Genomic DNA, 14,969 nt, shown 5'->3' on the forward strand with positions numbered 1-14,969 from the left:
TCTTGCAAGTCTAGCCGAGTTTTAATTGTGTCCTTGGTCTTTCCTTTTACATTCATGATTGTCCCTATAATGTTATCACATATATTTTTTTCAATATGCATAACATCCAAATTATGTCGCAACAAGAGACACTTCCAATATGGAAGTTCAAAAAAGATACTTTTTTTGTTCCAATTATCCTTTCGATTTTCATGTGAGATCTTCTTCCTTTTCTTTGGATCCTTTGATAACTGTAGCCCTTCAAGATCTTCCACTTGATTAAGTATCTCTGTACCAGAATGCACTTTTGGTGGGGGCCTTGTCTCATTTGTACCATCAAACGACTCTTTCTCATTCCTCCATTTGTGATTATGAGAAAGATAACGACGATGACCCATAAAACATTGCTTCTTGCAATTAGTCAAACGAGTTGAGGAAGTGTCTTTATTACAACATGGACATGCCAATTTTCCTTTGGTGCTCCATCCAGATAAATTTCCATATGCTGGAAAGTCATTGATGGTCCATAACAAAGAAGCATGCAATTTAAAATTCTGTTTAGCAGATGCATCGTAAGTCTCAACACCAACATCCCACAATTCCTTCAACTCTTCTATTAAAGGCTGAAGATATGTATCAATTGCATCTCCTGGACCAGTTGGACCAGGAATAAGCATTGACAAAATAAAATTTTCTTGTTTCATACACAACCAAGGAGGTAAATTATAAGGAATAAGAACCACAGGCCAAATGCTATGTGAGGTTTTTGAATTTCGAAATGGCTGAAATCCATCACTAGCAAGTCCAAGTCGAACATTACGAGGCTCGGCTGCAAATGAAGGATGAAGTTCATCAAATGACTTCCATGCCATCGAATCAGCTGGGTGTCTCATTATCTCATCATCAACTCTTTTATCCTTATGCCATGTCATAAGAGTAGATGTCTTTGTAGACATAAACAACCTCTGAAGTCTAGGCTTTAAAGGAAAATAGCGTAAACTCTTTGAAGCTATCTTTTTACCCTTTTTATTCCTTGTTTTGCCACTATGTGTATGTAATTTCCATCTGGACGCCCCACAAACTTTGCAAGAATCAAGTAGGCTATCCTCCTTCCAGTATAACATGCAATCATTAGTACAAGCATCAATCTTGTCATAAGAAAGCCCGAGTTCTCGAATTATCTTCTTTGCCTCATAATATGAGTTTGGCAAATTGGCTTCATCAGGCAATAACTCTTCTTTCAACAATTTCAATAACATTGTAAATGACGCATTACTCCAACGACCCATACTTTTGATGTGAAGCAATTTAATCAAAGTGGAAAGTTTTGAAGCTTTTGAATTTTTGTACAGTGGCAGCTCGAAATCCTTTAATAAGTTGTAAAAAATTTTTGCTTCAACATTTGGTTCCTCCTCAAGTAGATCATCACAATCAGTGTTTGTAGTTCCTCCATCTTGATTAGGATATAAATCTCTCAACAATTCTTCTACCTCATCCTCACTCTCACATTCTTCTACTGCATCGCCATTTTCATCTTCACCTTCATCTTCATGTTCAGATTCTGACAATGGCTCACCCAAACGTTCACCATGGTGATACCAAAAAGTATAATTCTGAATTATTCCATATACTATCAAATGTGTCTCAACTATTTCACGAGTCCCTAAAGTTGTATTGCAACATTTGACACATGGACATCGTATTTCATATTCCTCTCCTGTTTTTCGAAAAGCATAATCCAAAAACTTTTGCACACCAACTAAGTAGGTTTCATCGAGCCGATTGTCAACAAGTTGCATCCATTGCTTACTAGGAGCCATAACCTTGAAAATTACATACAAAATTTTTAAAAAAATATAAAGAATAAGAAAAATAATAAGATCTACAAAACTTGTTACAATCAGATGCACCATGAAACTAACAAAGTGGATGGTGGGTTGTCTTCTTTAGAACATAATTGAAACCAAGTTCACATATACACTAAATCAACATACTCCCTAAAGAAATCAAGGGACTTTTGAATATGGATAGATGGAAAGTTCCCTCGGTAAGAACACAAAGAAGAAGACCTGCTAGGCTGAATTTTTATCCTCAATACTAATATTTTAAATTGTTGGAGGAATATGTTACTTGTATAGATATTATTCTTCATGTTGCATTTAACGTGTCTTAACATTATATAAGATATATGGAGTATCAATTCCCTTATGTGGAAGCTTATTACATTGCTCGCTCAAATCACTTGTAACTTTTTTGGGTTCCAAAGATGAATGAAACACAATCTGTTGGAAAAAATATGCAATCAAATGGCACGATGAAAAATAAAAGATTACTAGCATCATTTTATATTTCGAAATAAGTAACTCACAGTCTCAAAGTAATGCATAAAGAAAAAACTAACAAAATTAGAAATCGCTTATCTTAATGAACATACACTGATATATTATTCTAATTAAACAATATTACTTTTTCCTTTGAGTAGCAGCATATGTAACTATTTATATGACTGCATCGTTTTTATGTCCAAACTCCAAAACACGTTAATTTTTTAAGTAAATCACAGTAACTAAAGATAAACAGTACATTTATATAAATTTTAACATGAATAATAGGAATAACAAGAGCCTCACTCTCTCTAGGTGACTTGTTGCTTAAGGTAATTTAATCTGATAAGATAAGATGGGAGGAAGTTCAGTCAGTGATGATTGAGAGTTTATTGAAAATGAAACTCAGACAGTACTTATGATTGGGTGTATAGGTGAAGTAAAAAGTCCCACAGACAATAGCATTCTTGGTAGAAATGCATTCCAGTTGAGGTCTAGCTCTAGTGGTGTTACAAGAACATGTGAGATTCAGAGGACTCGATTAGAAGATGGGCAGATTCTTGATGTGATCAATACCCCTGAATTTGATTTTAATGCTGAAGCTGGATTAGTTGTAAATGAAACTGGTAAATGCATTAATTTGGCCGGTGATGGTGTCCACACTGTTCTTTTTATTTTGTTTCTACGAACTAGCATTTCAAAAGAAGAACAGGCTGCTATCCATTACTTTAAGAAGCTCTTTGGGACCAAAATTAGTGATTACATAAGTGTGGTCTACACTAGAGGAGATAAGCTCAAAGATAATGACTCTCTGAATCATCACTTAGATTGTTCCTGCCATGAGGATTTAAAGGAAGTTCTTAAGATGTGTGGATATAGACAAGTGCTTTTCGACAATAAAACTTAAGATCCAGCGAAGAAAGTTGATGAACAATAGAGAGAACTTCTTTTCCATGTGAATCTGGTTGTACAAACGACTGGTGGAAAACCATATACGAGTGAATTATTTGAGGAAGTAAAGAAGATGAAGCTCTGTAATGACTCGTTGGAGGTTAGTTCTTTGCTCGGAGATTTAAAGCAAGGGGTAGCTGATGAGTTGAAGGAACAAGTGCAGAGGTTATCTTTCAAGGAGCAACACAGGTGAATAACTGAAATGGTTGAATCAAAGATGAACAATACCATGCATAGTCTTGAAAAGCAATTGGAGGAGGAGTGTACTGCTCGGTTGCTGACATATACTATGTGGATTGCAGCGAGGTATTGGGCTGGAAGTATGAACAAGTTGTTGAGCCATCGCAGAAGTACAAGGAAGGGAAATCTGTACTCGAGCTATGCAAAATTGCTGACATATACTGTGTGGATTGCAACGAGGTATTGGGCTGGAAGTATGAGCAAGTTGTTGAGCCATCGCAGAAGTACAAGGAAGGGAAATTTGTACTCGAGCTATGCAAAATTGTTGACATATAATGTGTGGATTGCCACGAGGTATTGGGCTGGAAGTATGAACAAGCTGTTGAGCCATTGCAGAAGTACAAGGAAGGGAAATCCGTACTCGAGCTATGCAAAATTGTTAAAGACAAGCTGTAACTCATAACCATAGTCTTTTTTATTTTATATGTCATTACTTGAAGCAAGTATTTTTTTCCTTTCTCGGAGCTTTCACTCTACCTAACTTTCCATCAGAATTATCAACATCCATATTGTCACTTTCGTTTCACGTTATAACATCGTTTGTTCCTCATAAAAAAACAAGAATAACAATTTAGTCGAAACCTTTTCAGATGTAAGTAAAGTTTCAATAGGAATAACAGAACAAGTCCTTATTTGGTGCGCAAAGCATTGAAACACTGATTATATAAAACTAATAAATTATGAAATCAGAAAATCAGATTATCTATTAGAAATCTCAACCCAATAATGCCTTCACAAATTGTACAAAAAAAAAGGCAAGATTAAGAAATCAGTAACATTGAAAAGACGAAAAACAGGAAGAGCAACTTCAATACAACAAGAAAAAACGTAATCAAACAAATTTCTGGTAAAAACAAAGCAACTCAATGGGAAGAAGAACCAACCTGTAAGTCTGCTGCTAATGTCTTCACAGATTGTACAAAAAAAAGACAAGATTAAGAAATCTGTAACATTGAAAAGACGAAAAACAAGAAGAGCAACTTCAATACAACAAGAAAAAACGTAATCAAACAAATTTCTGGTAAAAACAAAGCAACTCAATGGGAAGAAGAACCAACCTGTAAGTCTGCTGCTAATGTCTTCACAGATTGTACAAAAAAAAGACAAGATTAAGAAATCTGTAACATTGAAAAGACGAAAAACAAGAAGAGCAACTTCAATACAACAAGAAAAAACGTAATCAAACAAACTTCTGGAAAAAACAAAGCAACTCAATGGGAAGAAGAACCAACCTGTAAGTCTGCTGCTGCGATGAAACTTTACCTTCAACAGAGAAACGATGGTACTTGCTTTGATTTTAGGGCAGAGCTGCGACAAAAATAAAGTGTCAACGTTGAGATTAGGGTAGAGAATTTCGACTGGAGACAGAACTAGCTAGGGTACCTTTGCGACCAGCTGCGCTATAATTTTGAGAAGACAGAACGCTGCTTTTCTTTTATTTTTCACTTTCAACGTAAAAATTTTGCCGCCTATGATTTTGTTAAAATAATATTTTTATTTTATTATTTTAGTATTATGTTTGGGGGGAAATATCTCCCGCTAAAAGACCATCAATTAACATTTGGGACTAGTTATAAATTATTTTGGGACCAAATTTAATACCTTCGCAATAGACTATACAAATAAGGACCAAAATATAATCTCGTCCCAATCGATATACTTTTAGAGAGAAGATTATTAGCCCGTCCCTAAATGTTGGTCTTAAATAAGTGTTTTTCTTGTAGTGTAACCATCTGCGGACAAAAGAGTGAAGGAGATTATATACCAATTTGGATCACCAGATACCAATTGGAATCAAGTTATAACACTAAAAAAAACAAGAGAAAACAAAGAGATTTCCTAAAGTTCTATAGCCTCTCAAAGAAAAGTACAGACGTCTCTGTACCGTTCCGCAAAACTCTACTGGACTCGTTTTGGTACATCGAGATCAACGAACCTAGGGCTCTCATACAAACTTTGTCACAACCCAGACCATCTAGATTGGCACCCACACTAACCCTCCGGTGGGAGAACCATTACTACAATCCAAGCTAAACAACTTAACCAAAAACTAAGGCATTTAAAGATATGGAAGCATGTTTAAATGTCTAAGAAAGTAAAATAGGGAATTCTCATAAACTCCAACAAAAGTCTAACAAAAAAAATGCAGAAATAATACCTAGAACCTGAAAGTCAATGTACCAAAACTCCAACAAGAACCATACGTGTAAAAAAGAAGGGGTACAACCCCAAACTAACACAAGGAATCTAAAGAACTAGTCTAAGTCCAAAAATGTGAACATAAACAGAAAGAGAACTCATGGCAGCCCAGAAGAACTGGCTCACCCTGGAATTTGATTGATCACTGATCTTCTAAGCGAGGTCTGTCAGTAGCCGCCTGAAGATGCCCTGTACTCAACAAAGAATGAACAAGTGCAATATCAGTACACAACTGGTAGGATCACGCGACTATCCTTATAGGCGAAACATATATAAGTCATCACAACATTAATAAACATGCATACACCAAACATATACAATATCACTTATCACTTACGAACAAAGTACAATTTCACAGTCTCAAGATATACAATTATGTCAAGTCATTGGTCCTCTCACGGAACCCATACCCAAACTGTTAATGTACCGATACATGGTACCCGATCCAAGTTAGTGTGCCGAATATGACACCCAATCCCATATATGCTCCGAAACGTGGCACCCGATCCAAGTTAGTGTGTCGGAACGTAACACCTGATCCATTCAACAAGACACAATCACAATCACAATCATTATGTACATTCTCATAACCATACAATCAAGTCGTGATTCATGGCATACAATTATTCAATCATCCTCATTTACGATTAGTTTAATCAATAGTGGAACATTCACATACATACATGCATCATAATGAAGTAATTACAAATACATATCACACCAAGGTTAGGGTTACTTCCACCATAAATCCAAGATCAAAGCCTTCCCCCCATCAATAATTACCTAAGAATCTAAGTTCTACGGATCGAAAAATAGGTTCAGGGAGTGAAAACTTACCTTTAGCCTTAAGAATGGTGAGAAGCTATCAAGAAAACACCTGGGTTCGTTCGTTAGCTCTCAAAGTCGAAACCTAAAAAATAAAACATTTTTGGGGTTTATTTTTTACTTAAGTCCCGTCTGTCCCGCCACAATGGTCTTCAGCCCCACCCTAGCGGGAATAATTCTGCCACAACGGGTTGCACGAAACTAGTGAGTCGATTTAAGAGTTTCAAACCCCCATTTCACAACAAACCTTCATCCTACGACACTAAAAAAAACCGTTCACGCTAAGATCACTTTTAGGAGTTCTACTCGCCCGAATTCAATTCCGTAAAGTCATATGGGTTCCTTAACATCTTAGTTATCTACTCATATGATCAAATTTATAATTAGATCTCCCAATTATTACCAGATTTCCCTAGACCTTATTGAGTCCGATTTCGTCCAAATCTGGACCAGGTTGGAAAATTCCAAGTTACTACAAAAAAGTTTTCCGCCCCAAAATTTTTCCCTGTTGGCTTTTTATAATTACGGGAATAGGTTGTTACACTTTTTGAGGATACGTTGATAGGTAGATTCTTGTCATACCGGTGGACTCTCTTATTCCTTACCTTATGCTTTGTTCTATTTGAGAAACAAATACATTGAGTCTTGTAATTATATTTTAGTTCCACACTTTTTATATTACGGTCTTGTACACATGACAATTAGATTTTTGGGTTATATTAGAATGCATAATTTTTCCCCTCTTGTATTATTTTTATTTTACTTTTCACATTTCTTTCGATACGTTGGGTTGAGGCTGACATTTCTTGGTGGGAATAAACAAGTGTCATCACGTCCATCTTGTTGTCATGAAAAATGGTATTAGAACCATAGGTTCATAGGTCTCATGTGTGTACAAATTAAGTCTAAGTAGAGTTTCAAAGATCGGTATGGAAATGTATGTACTTATCTTTGAGAGGCTATAAAGAATGTTCGGGAACATCCATTTATTCATTTTTTTTATCATGTGGTTACCTTTTCTAGTGCTAAGCTATCGCGTGTTATTGTGGTAGATACCAAGGATCATAGCTTTTATTTCCGGTGATAGAGGAGAAGTAGTCCCTGAGGCAGTTGGTGAGACCCCAGGTAGAGGTAGAGGTAGAGGTAGGGGTAAGTCTCGAGCTAGAGACTGTGTTCGTGGAGTAGCACCGGCTAGAAGTCATGCCCGTGGAGTGGCACCAACTAAGGACGAGCTAGAAAGGTCTCTCCTGAGCCACAAGTTAAGGTTGTTTAAAACCATGTTCCTCCTGAGTTTACAACTCCTTTGTTTAAGGACACTTTGTTAAGGATACTAGGTGTGTTGGAGAACTTCTCTCAGGTTTGTTCGATAGTTACGCCACATGGTTCTTAGAAGGAAGTGATGGTGCAGTCCCTAGGTCAGTAGTAGTTTTCGATTATTCATGATCAGGTGGATTAGCCACCAGTGGTTCCTGCACGGACTTTGGGTGCACATATTGCTCCTGAGGTTATTCTGGCAGTGGTTGATCAACAGTGTTCTGAGAAGTTTCAGAAGATGAAACCACCCTAGTTTTAGGGTGTTAAGAGCGAGGATTCTCATGAGTTCTTCACCATGTGCTATGATTTGCTTGAAGTAGTGGGTTGGATGTATGTGATGTTCATTTTGTTGCAGTTCAGCTCCGTGGAGCCACTAGAGAATGGTGGAGGACTTATGCGAGGTCTAGACCAGTTGGATCTCCTTCGACAGAGTGGGATACATTGTCTAGTTCTTTCCAAGACCGCTTCATTCCTTGGAGAGTGATAAAGAAGAGTCATCTGAAGTTTGAGGACATTAGGCAGGGCAGTTTGTTTGTGAATGAGTATAAGTCCCATTTCTGTAAGCTATTAGGCGTACTATGACTATTATTTCGAACGAGGCAGAGAGGGTCTGCAGGTTTGTTAGAGGATTGACTTTCATCACTATATCTTATGTGTTTAGAGCTGCCAGAGAGGGGGCTTCTTTCCAGTCCATCGTGAGTACTGCCAAGAGTTGTAATTGATAGTTTTGGAGGAGTTTTGAGATCCCAAGAGGGTCCGTTCTTATAGTAAGTTTACTAGTGCCTCATCTAGGTGTGGGATCTAGGTCATATGATTCAGTAGTTTCTTAGACTTACTCAGGACCTAGCGTACTTATTCAGTTGCTCCAGCTAGAGATTCAACGCCTCTTGTCAGGGGCCAAGGAAGATGTCAGTTTGGTAGAGGAAATAGGACTTATGGTAAGGGTGGTACAACTCAGTAGAGAGGAGGTCAGGATACTACTCAAAATAGTGGTGGTTGATAGGGACAATGTTATGATTTTCAAGGAAGGGTAGATTGAACCGCTTGTGTGCATTCATGTTGAGTCTTGAGTACCACTATTTATAGACATCTCTTTTGAACTAAGTGATCTTGTGGTTTACTTTAGGACAAGCAAAATATTAAGTTGAGGGTGTTGATGAGTCAGGGATATTGAATCATTTAGGGTTAAATAGCTAGAGTTATAGTGTCCTCAATGCCAATTCTATGCTCTAAATTGATGTTTAAATGCTAATTTGTAGTAATGAAGGCAAAAGAGAAAGGCAAGGACATTACCAGGTAAAAATGAGTGAAAAAGCTGAAGAAAAGCAAGGTTGATGCTCACCAAAAGTTCCAATAGGTCCGCCCATGGAAAAAACCAATTCGGCGATAGAAAGGGTAATTCGATGAAGCGTCGACCAGATTGGTGATTGAAGTTTTCTGATAACTTAAAGTCACAGAAGGAAAGTGTGGAAAAGCCAAGCCAAGAAGGCGATGGATAAGAGCTCTCGGCGAGTCACCGACTTGGTCGACGAAGCTCGACTTACTCCGCTGAGTGGCTCCGAAACTAAATATTTGGAAGCGTATAAATGCAATTTTAAAAAGAGAGTTAGAGAGTTATAATTTTTTTGAGAGTTAGCATATTGTCTAGTTTTGGGTTTTTGATCCCTAACATTGTTCTTTCAGTTTTTGAGTAGAGATTTAAGGTTTATTTGATTTTGAATTCAATTCAAGAATTTTGAAGACTTATGGATTGTTACCCAAGATGATGGAAAACATAGTTGGTAACTATTTCTTGCTCTTTTTATGTGTGGCTAAAACCTCCATTCTTGGGGGTGTGATCATGTGATTTAATGCTTCAATTAGCTTATGTGTGTTAGTATTTACTGATTTAAGTGTTGAATTGAAATGGGTTCAATTTGTAGTTGAGTTTTAATTGATGAATTGTAGTTGCAAATGCAATTCTAGCCTAGTATTCTAAGCTTGCTTGAGAAAGAGGTTTTAGAGTTAAAATTATTAATTGATGATTGTAGTGATTAGGTTATTTTAGACTTAGCTTGAGAAAGTGGATCTACATTCAATCCTACTAATCTAGCTTGAAAGAGTAGATTAATTGAGGTATTGGACTGTTTATTTGTGTTATGCTTGTCGAGGTTCGAGTGAACTCGCTCGATTCGTAATAGTTGATTGAAAGTTGGCTATTACACATAAAGCCTAGCCTACCCACTAAGATTCAACGGCCTTTAGTAAGTAATAATGACCCATATAACAAAATTGGCATTCAATCGATCACACTCCCAAGGATACCTTTATACTTCATTACCCCCGTGTGTTCGTAGTTGTTAATTTTTCACTCTAATCCCCCCAATTGACATTAATTGTCAAACCCCTGATATGTACTTTAATTGTTTAAAAAATGTCTACTTCTACAGTCGATTAAAACACTCCTTTCACTTCGTAATTAAATTCTTTACCGTATCACTCCTCGTGGAATCGACCCCAACTCAACGTTGGGTTTATACTTAATTGTGACTGCCTACACTTAGAATCATAAGAAGTATAGTTGAGCGTTATCAGAATTCCAAATTGCCAAATATCCATTGACTATAGCACATGAAAATTGGTAAAATCTGGTTTTTCCTATTTTAGGGATCGTTTGAACTTGAAAATGTGCCCGTTTTCCCCTCGCGACCAACTGACTCCATTAATAAGGTCTTAACAGACGTCCATGAAAAATTTCGGCAAAAACAAGTTGGAATCCGAATCACCAAATATCCATGGACTATATCACACAAAAATTGACAAAATCTGATTTTTCCTACTTTGGGCTCGTTTGAACTTAAAAATGCGTCTGTTTGACCCTTGAGACCAACAGACTCCCTTAATAAGGTCTTCACAGACATACTTTAAAACTTTCAGCCAAAAACAAGTCGGAATCCCGAATCACCAAAAATTTATGGACAATACCACAAAAAAATCGGCAAAATTTGGGTTTTTCTGCTTTGGGGCTCGTTTGAACTTGAAAATGCATGTGTTTACCCCTTGGGACAAACTCCGTCCATTAATAAGGTCTTCACGGACGTCCGTGAAAAATTTTGAACAAAAAAAATCTAGAATCCGAATCACCAAAAATCCAAGGACTATAGCACACAAAAATCGACAAAATCTAAATTTTCCTGCTTAGGGCTCGTTTGAACTTAAAAATGTGCCAGTTTCCCCCTCAGGACAACCTAACTACATTAATAATGTCTTTATTGACTTCCATGAAAATTTTCCACCAAAAATCCATGGACTATATAGCATATGAAAATCATCAAAATCTGGATTTTCCTGTTTTGTTGCTTGTTTGAACTTGAAAATGCGCTTGTTTGCCTCTCAGGACCAACTAACTCCATTAATAAGTTCTTAACAGACGTCTATGAAAATTTTCAGTAAAAAATAAGCTGGAATAGTGAATCAGCAAAAATCCATGGACTATAGCACACGAAAATTGGCAAAATATGGTTTTTCCTGCTTTGGGGCTCATTTGAACTTGAAAATGCACCAATTTGCCCCTCCGAACCAACTGACTTCATTAATAAGGTATTAACGGACATCCATGAAAAGTTTCGGCCAAAAACAAGATGAAATACCAAATCACCAAAATTCCATGGACTATATAGCACACGAATATCAGCAAAATATGGTTTTTCATGCTTTAGGGCTCATTTGAACTTGAACATGTGCCCATTTTTCCATCAGGACCAACTGACTCTATTAATAAGGTCTTAAGGACGTCCACAAAAATATTCAACCAAAATCAAGCCGAAATCCTAAATTACCAAAAATCCATGGACTATAGCATACGAAAATCGACAAAATCTCATTTTTTTTCTTCTTTGGGGGTCGTTTGAACTTGAAAATGTGCCATTGTCCCCCTCGGGACCAACTGACTCCATTAATAAGGTCTTAACGGATGGCTGAAATATTTCAACCAAAAGTAAGCCGAAATAACGAATCACCGAAAATGCATGGACTATAACACATGAAAATCGGCAAAATCTAGTTTTTCCTTCTTTAGGGCTCATTTGAACTTAAAAATGCACTCGTTTACCCCTCGGGACCAACTGACTCTAGTAATAAGATCTTAATGGACGTTCATGAAAAGTTCGGCCAAAAACAAGCTGGAATCCCAAATCACCAAAAATCCATTGACTATAGCACATGAAAATCGGCAAAATCTAGTCTTTCCTACTTTCGGGATCGTTTGAACTTGAAAATGCATTTGTTTTCCCCTTAGGACCAACTGACTCCATTAATAAGATCTTAAAGGACGTCCATGAAAAGTTTTAGCCAAAAACAAGCCGAAATCCTGATTCACCAAAATTCCATGGACTATAGCATACGAAAATTAGCAAAATATGGTTCTTCGTGCTTTGAGGCTCGTTTAAACTTGAAAATGCACATATTTTATCCTCGGGATCATTTGAATCCATTAATAAGGTTTTAACAGACGTCCATGAAATATTTCAGCCAAAAACAAGCTGGAATCTCGAATCACCAAAAATTCATAGACTATGGCACAAGAAAATCAGCAAAATCTAATTTTTCCTGCTTTGGGGCTCGTTTGAACTTGAAAATATGTCTATTTTAACCTTGGGACTAACTGACTCCATTAATAAGGTCTTAACGGACGTCCATGAAAAAATTTGGCCAAAAACATGTCGAAATCCCGAATCACCGAAAGTCCATGGCCTACAGAACACAAAAATCGGCAAAATCTTATTTTTCCTTCTTTAGGGTTCGTTTGAACTTGAAAATGCACTTTTTTTCCCCTCGGGACCAACTAACTCCATAAATAAAGTCTTAATGGACGTCCATGAAAATTTTGGACAACAACAAGCCGAGATTCCGAATCACTAAAAATCCATGGACTATAGCATTAGTCTAGGTAGACCTCTGAGATGCCCAAATTACACTTCCTTAAAGATTTATAAGCGGTCGTTGTCAAATAAAGAACCTAACTGAGGTTAGGATCGATCCCACGAGGAATATGGTCTAGACTAAGACTAATTTACTATTGATCGTACATTTAGTTGGCTTACTTCCGTAAAATGGGGGGATTTATAACACAAAGTAATTATTGATTGATTTGTAGTAACAAGTAACAGGTAACATGATTCACAATTTGTTATATCAATATGAGATGAAATTAGGGCACATGTATTTCCCCACAAGTTCTTAACGCAGTAATCCTAATAATAGTAATTCTTTCCCAGTGTTTAACATGCAATATTGGTAACATAAGTATCTCCTAAGTGATTGGTCGTCCAAGTAGGGAATTTCACCACGCAACTTGGCCGGTCGACGGTTGTATGCTTTACTAACCCTTACCCATGACCCAGATTAGCCCTTACTTATTTGGGTTAGGCTATTAGATAGCAAATTATCACGCTAAATCTCTGTTGTTTAACCTTTTTCTCATTCATTACTTCCTTGGTCAGGCAAGTAGGAATGAGGTGAGTTCTAACATTGCGCACCGTTAAAAAGAATTCAAAACGAAGAGATTAACAATATATTCATAAGCACTATTCTCGAATTACTTAATTATTAGTTTTACGTGTTTAATTACTCATGGTTCCCACAACCCTAGTTGTGGATTTAGTTACTCATGCTTGTGTGATCACAATTTATAATAGGGTTAATAACATAAATCATGAACTTACAATTAGAATAGATAAAATTTGAAATCTTGAATTGAAGAACAAACACAAATTTCATAAATTAACACTTCAAGAATGAAATGCCAAAAGTGTCTGCAAAATAATTCTCAAAGCAAAAAGTAGGTATCTCAAAAAGTCTAACAACCCAAAAACGAAAAATACAACCAATATTTATAGAAACAAAATCCTAAATCAAGTAGGAAAAGGAAGACTAAGGAAATTTGTCTTGGGAAGTGTCATCTATGGTTACTAACCTACGACTAGTAGGTACCTTCTGTCAGTAAGCAGTTGTTCGATCGTCTAAGGATTTGCTCGTAGGTACCTTCCGTCAGTAAGCAGTTGTTCGATCATCTAAGGATTTGCTCGTAGATCTTTGTATGGCCTGTCCTATTCAACCGTCATTCATGGACTGGAGCTCATCCTTTCTGATCTTTTCTACGACTTACCATATGCGGCTCGTAGTAGTGACTACGGCTCATCAGTTTACATCTGTTATTTCATATATAGCTCCAATTTTCAGCACTTCAACCTGCGACTTACACCTACAGCTTGTGGGTCAAGTTGTATATCACAAAAAAAAAAACACCAATGCTGCTACACTTTAACACCAACTGCTCCAAAACTTATTTCCTGCAAATCATAATAAAAACATCATCACATCTAATAAAAAAATGCTTAAGACTCATGCAAAACTCTAAATTTATGCATCAAAAGTATCATAAATTCACGATAAATCAATACCCTCAACTTAAAATCGTTGCTTGTCCTTAAGCGACGGAACAAACTCTAAACGACACTTGTGCAGAAGTAACCCAAGAGCCTAAGCGATCACATGGAATTTTCTCAATAATCAACCCTCTTTATTTATTCTCAACATAGTGCAATCTTTTAGTTAAATCAACAATCCAATAATGTAATTTGTGCCCTCACCACAAAGAAATCCCTTTGTTCACATAGAATTGGAATTTTTAGTTAGGGATCAGTACACACTCACACTCAAAATTCAATTCAATACAGTTGTGGAACAAGAAGCTCTTCCCCAAGCTCCTCAAGTTCGAGTCAACCCTTTGGCCGAGCAAGTGACTAATGTGGAGTTTAGGGCTGCTTTTCAAGTGTTGGCTCAAGACGACCCAAGCCAATAGTGAGGTTGCGGTTCCCATGAAGCCAAATGTGGGTATGGTGGCATCTATAGTGAGGGACTTCACTAGGATGAATCCTCCAGAGTTTCATGGTTCTAATGTTGAGGAAGAGCCTCAAGAGTTCATTGAAGGGGTTTATAAGGTGTTGATGATCATGGGAGTGACGCCGATGGAAAAGGTGGAGTTGGTTGCTTATCAACTTAAAGGTGTTTCTCAAATTTGGTTCAACCAATGGAAGGAAGAGAGATCGGAAGATGCAGTCCTCTTGATTGGGAAAAGTTCAAAGTTGCTTTCCTTGA

At 37.0% G+C, this 14,969-nt stretch overlaps 1 pseudogene; it reads left to right on the plus strand.

Moving 5' to 3' along the window:
- The first annotated feature begins 2,658 nt into the window (after positions 1–2,658).
- Positions 2,659–8,793, plus strand: LOC125831926 (immune-associated nucleotide-binding protein 9-like; annotated as a pseudogene).
- The last annotated feature ends 6,176 nt before the right edge of the window (positions 8,794–14,969 follow it).

The sequence above is a fragment of the Solanum verrucosum genome, unplaced genomic scaffold (assembly GCF_900185275.1).
Source record: "Solanum verrucosum unplaced genomic scaffold, falcon-dt-bn FXZP01001080.1, whole genome shotgun sequence".
In the NCBI taxonomy this organism is placed as follows: Eukaryota; Viridiplantae; Streptophyta; class Magnoliopsida; order Solanales; family Solanaceae; genus Solanum; species Solanum verrucosum.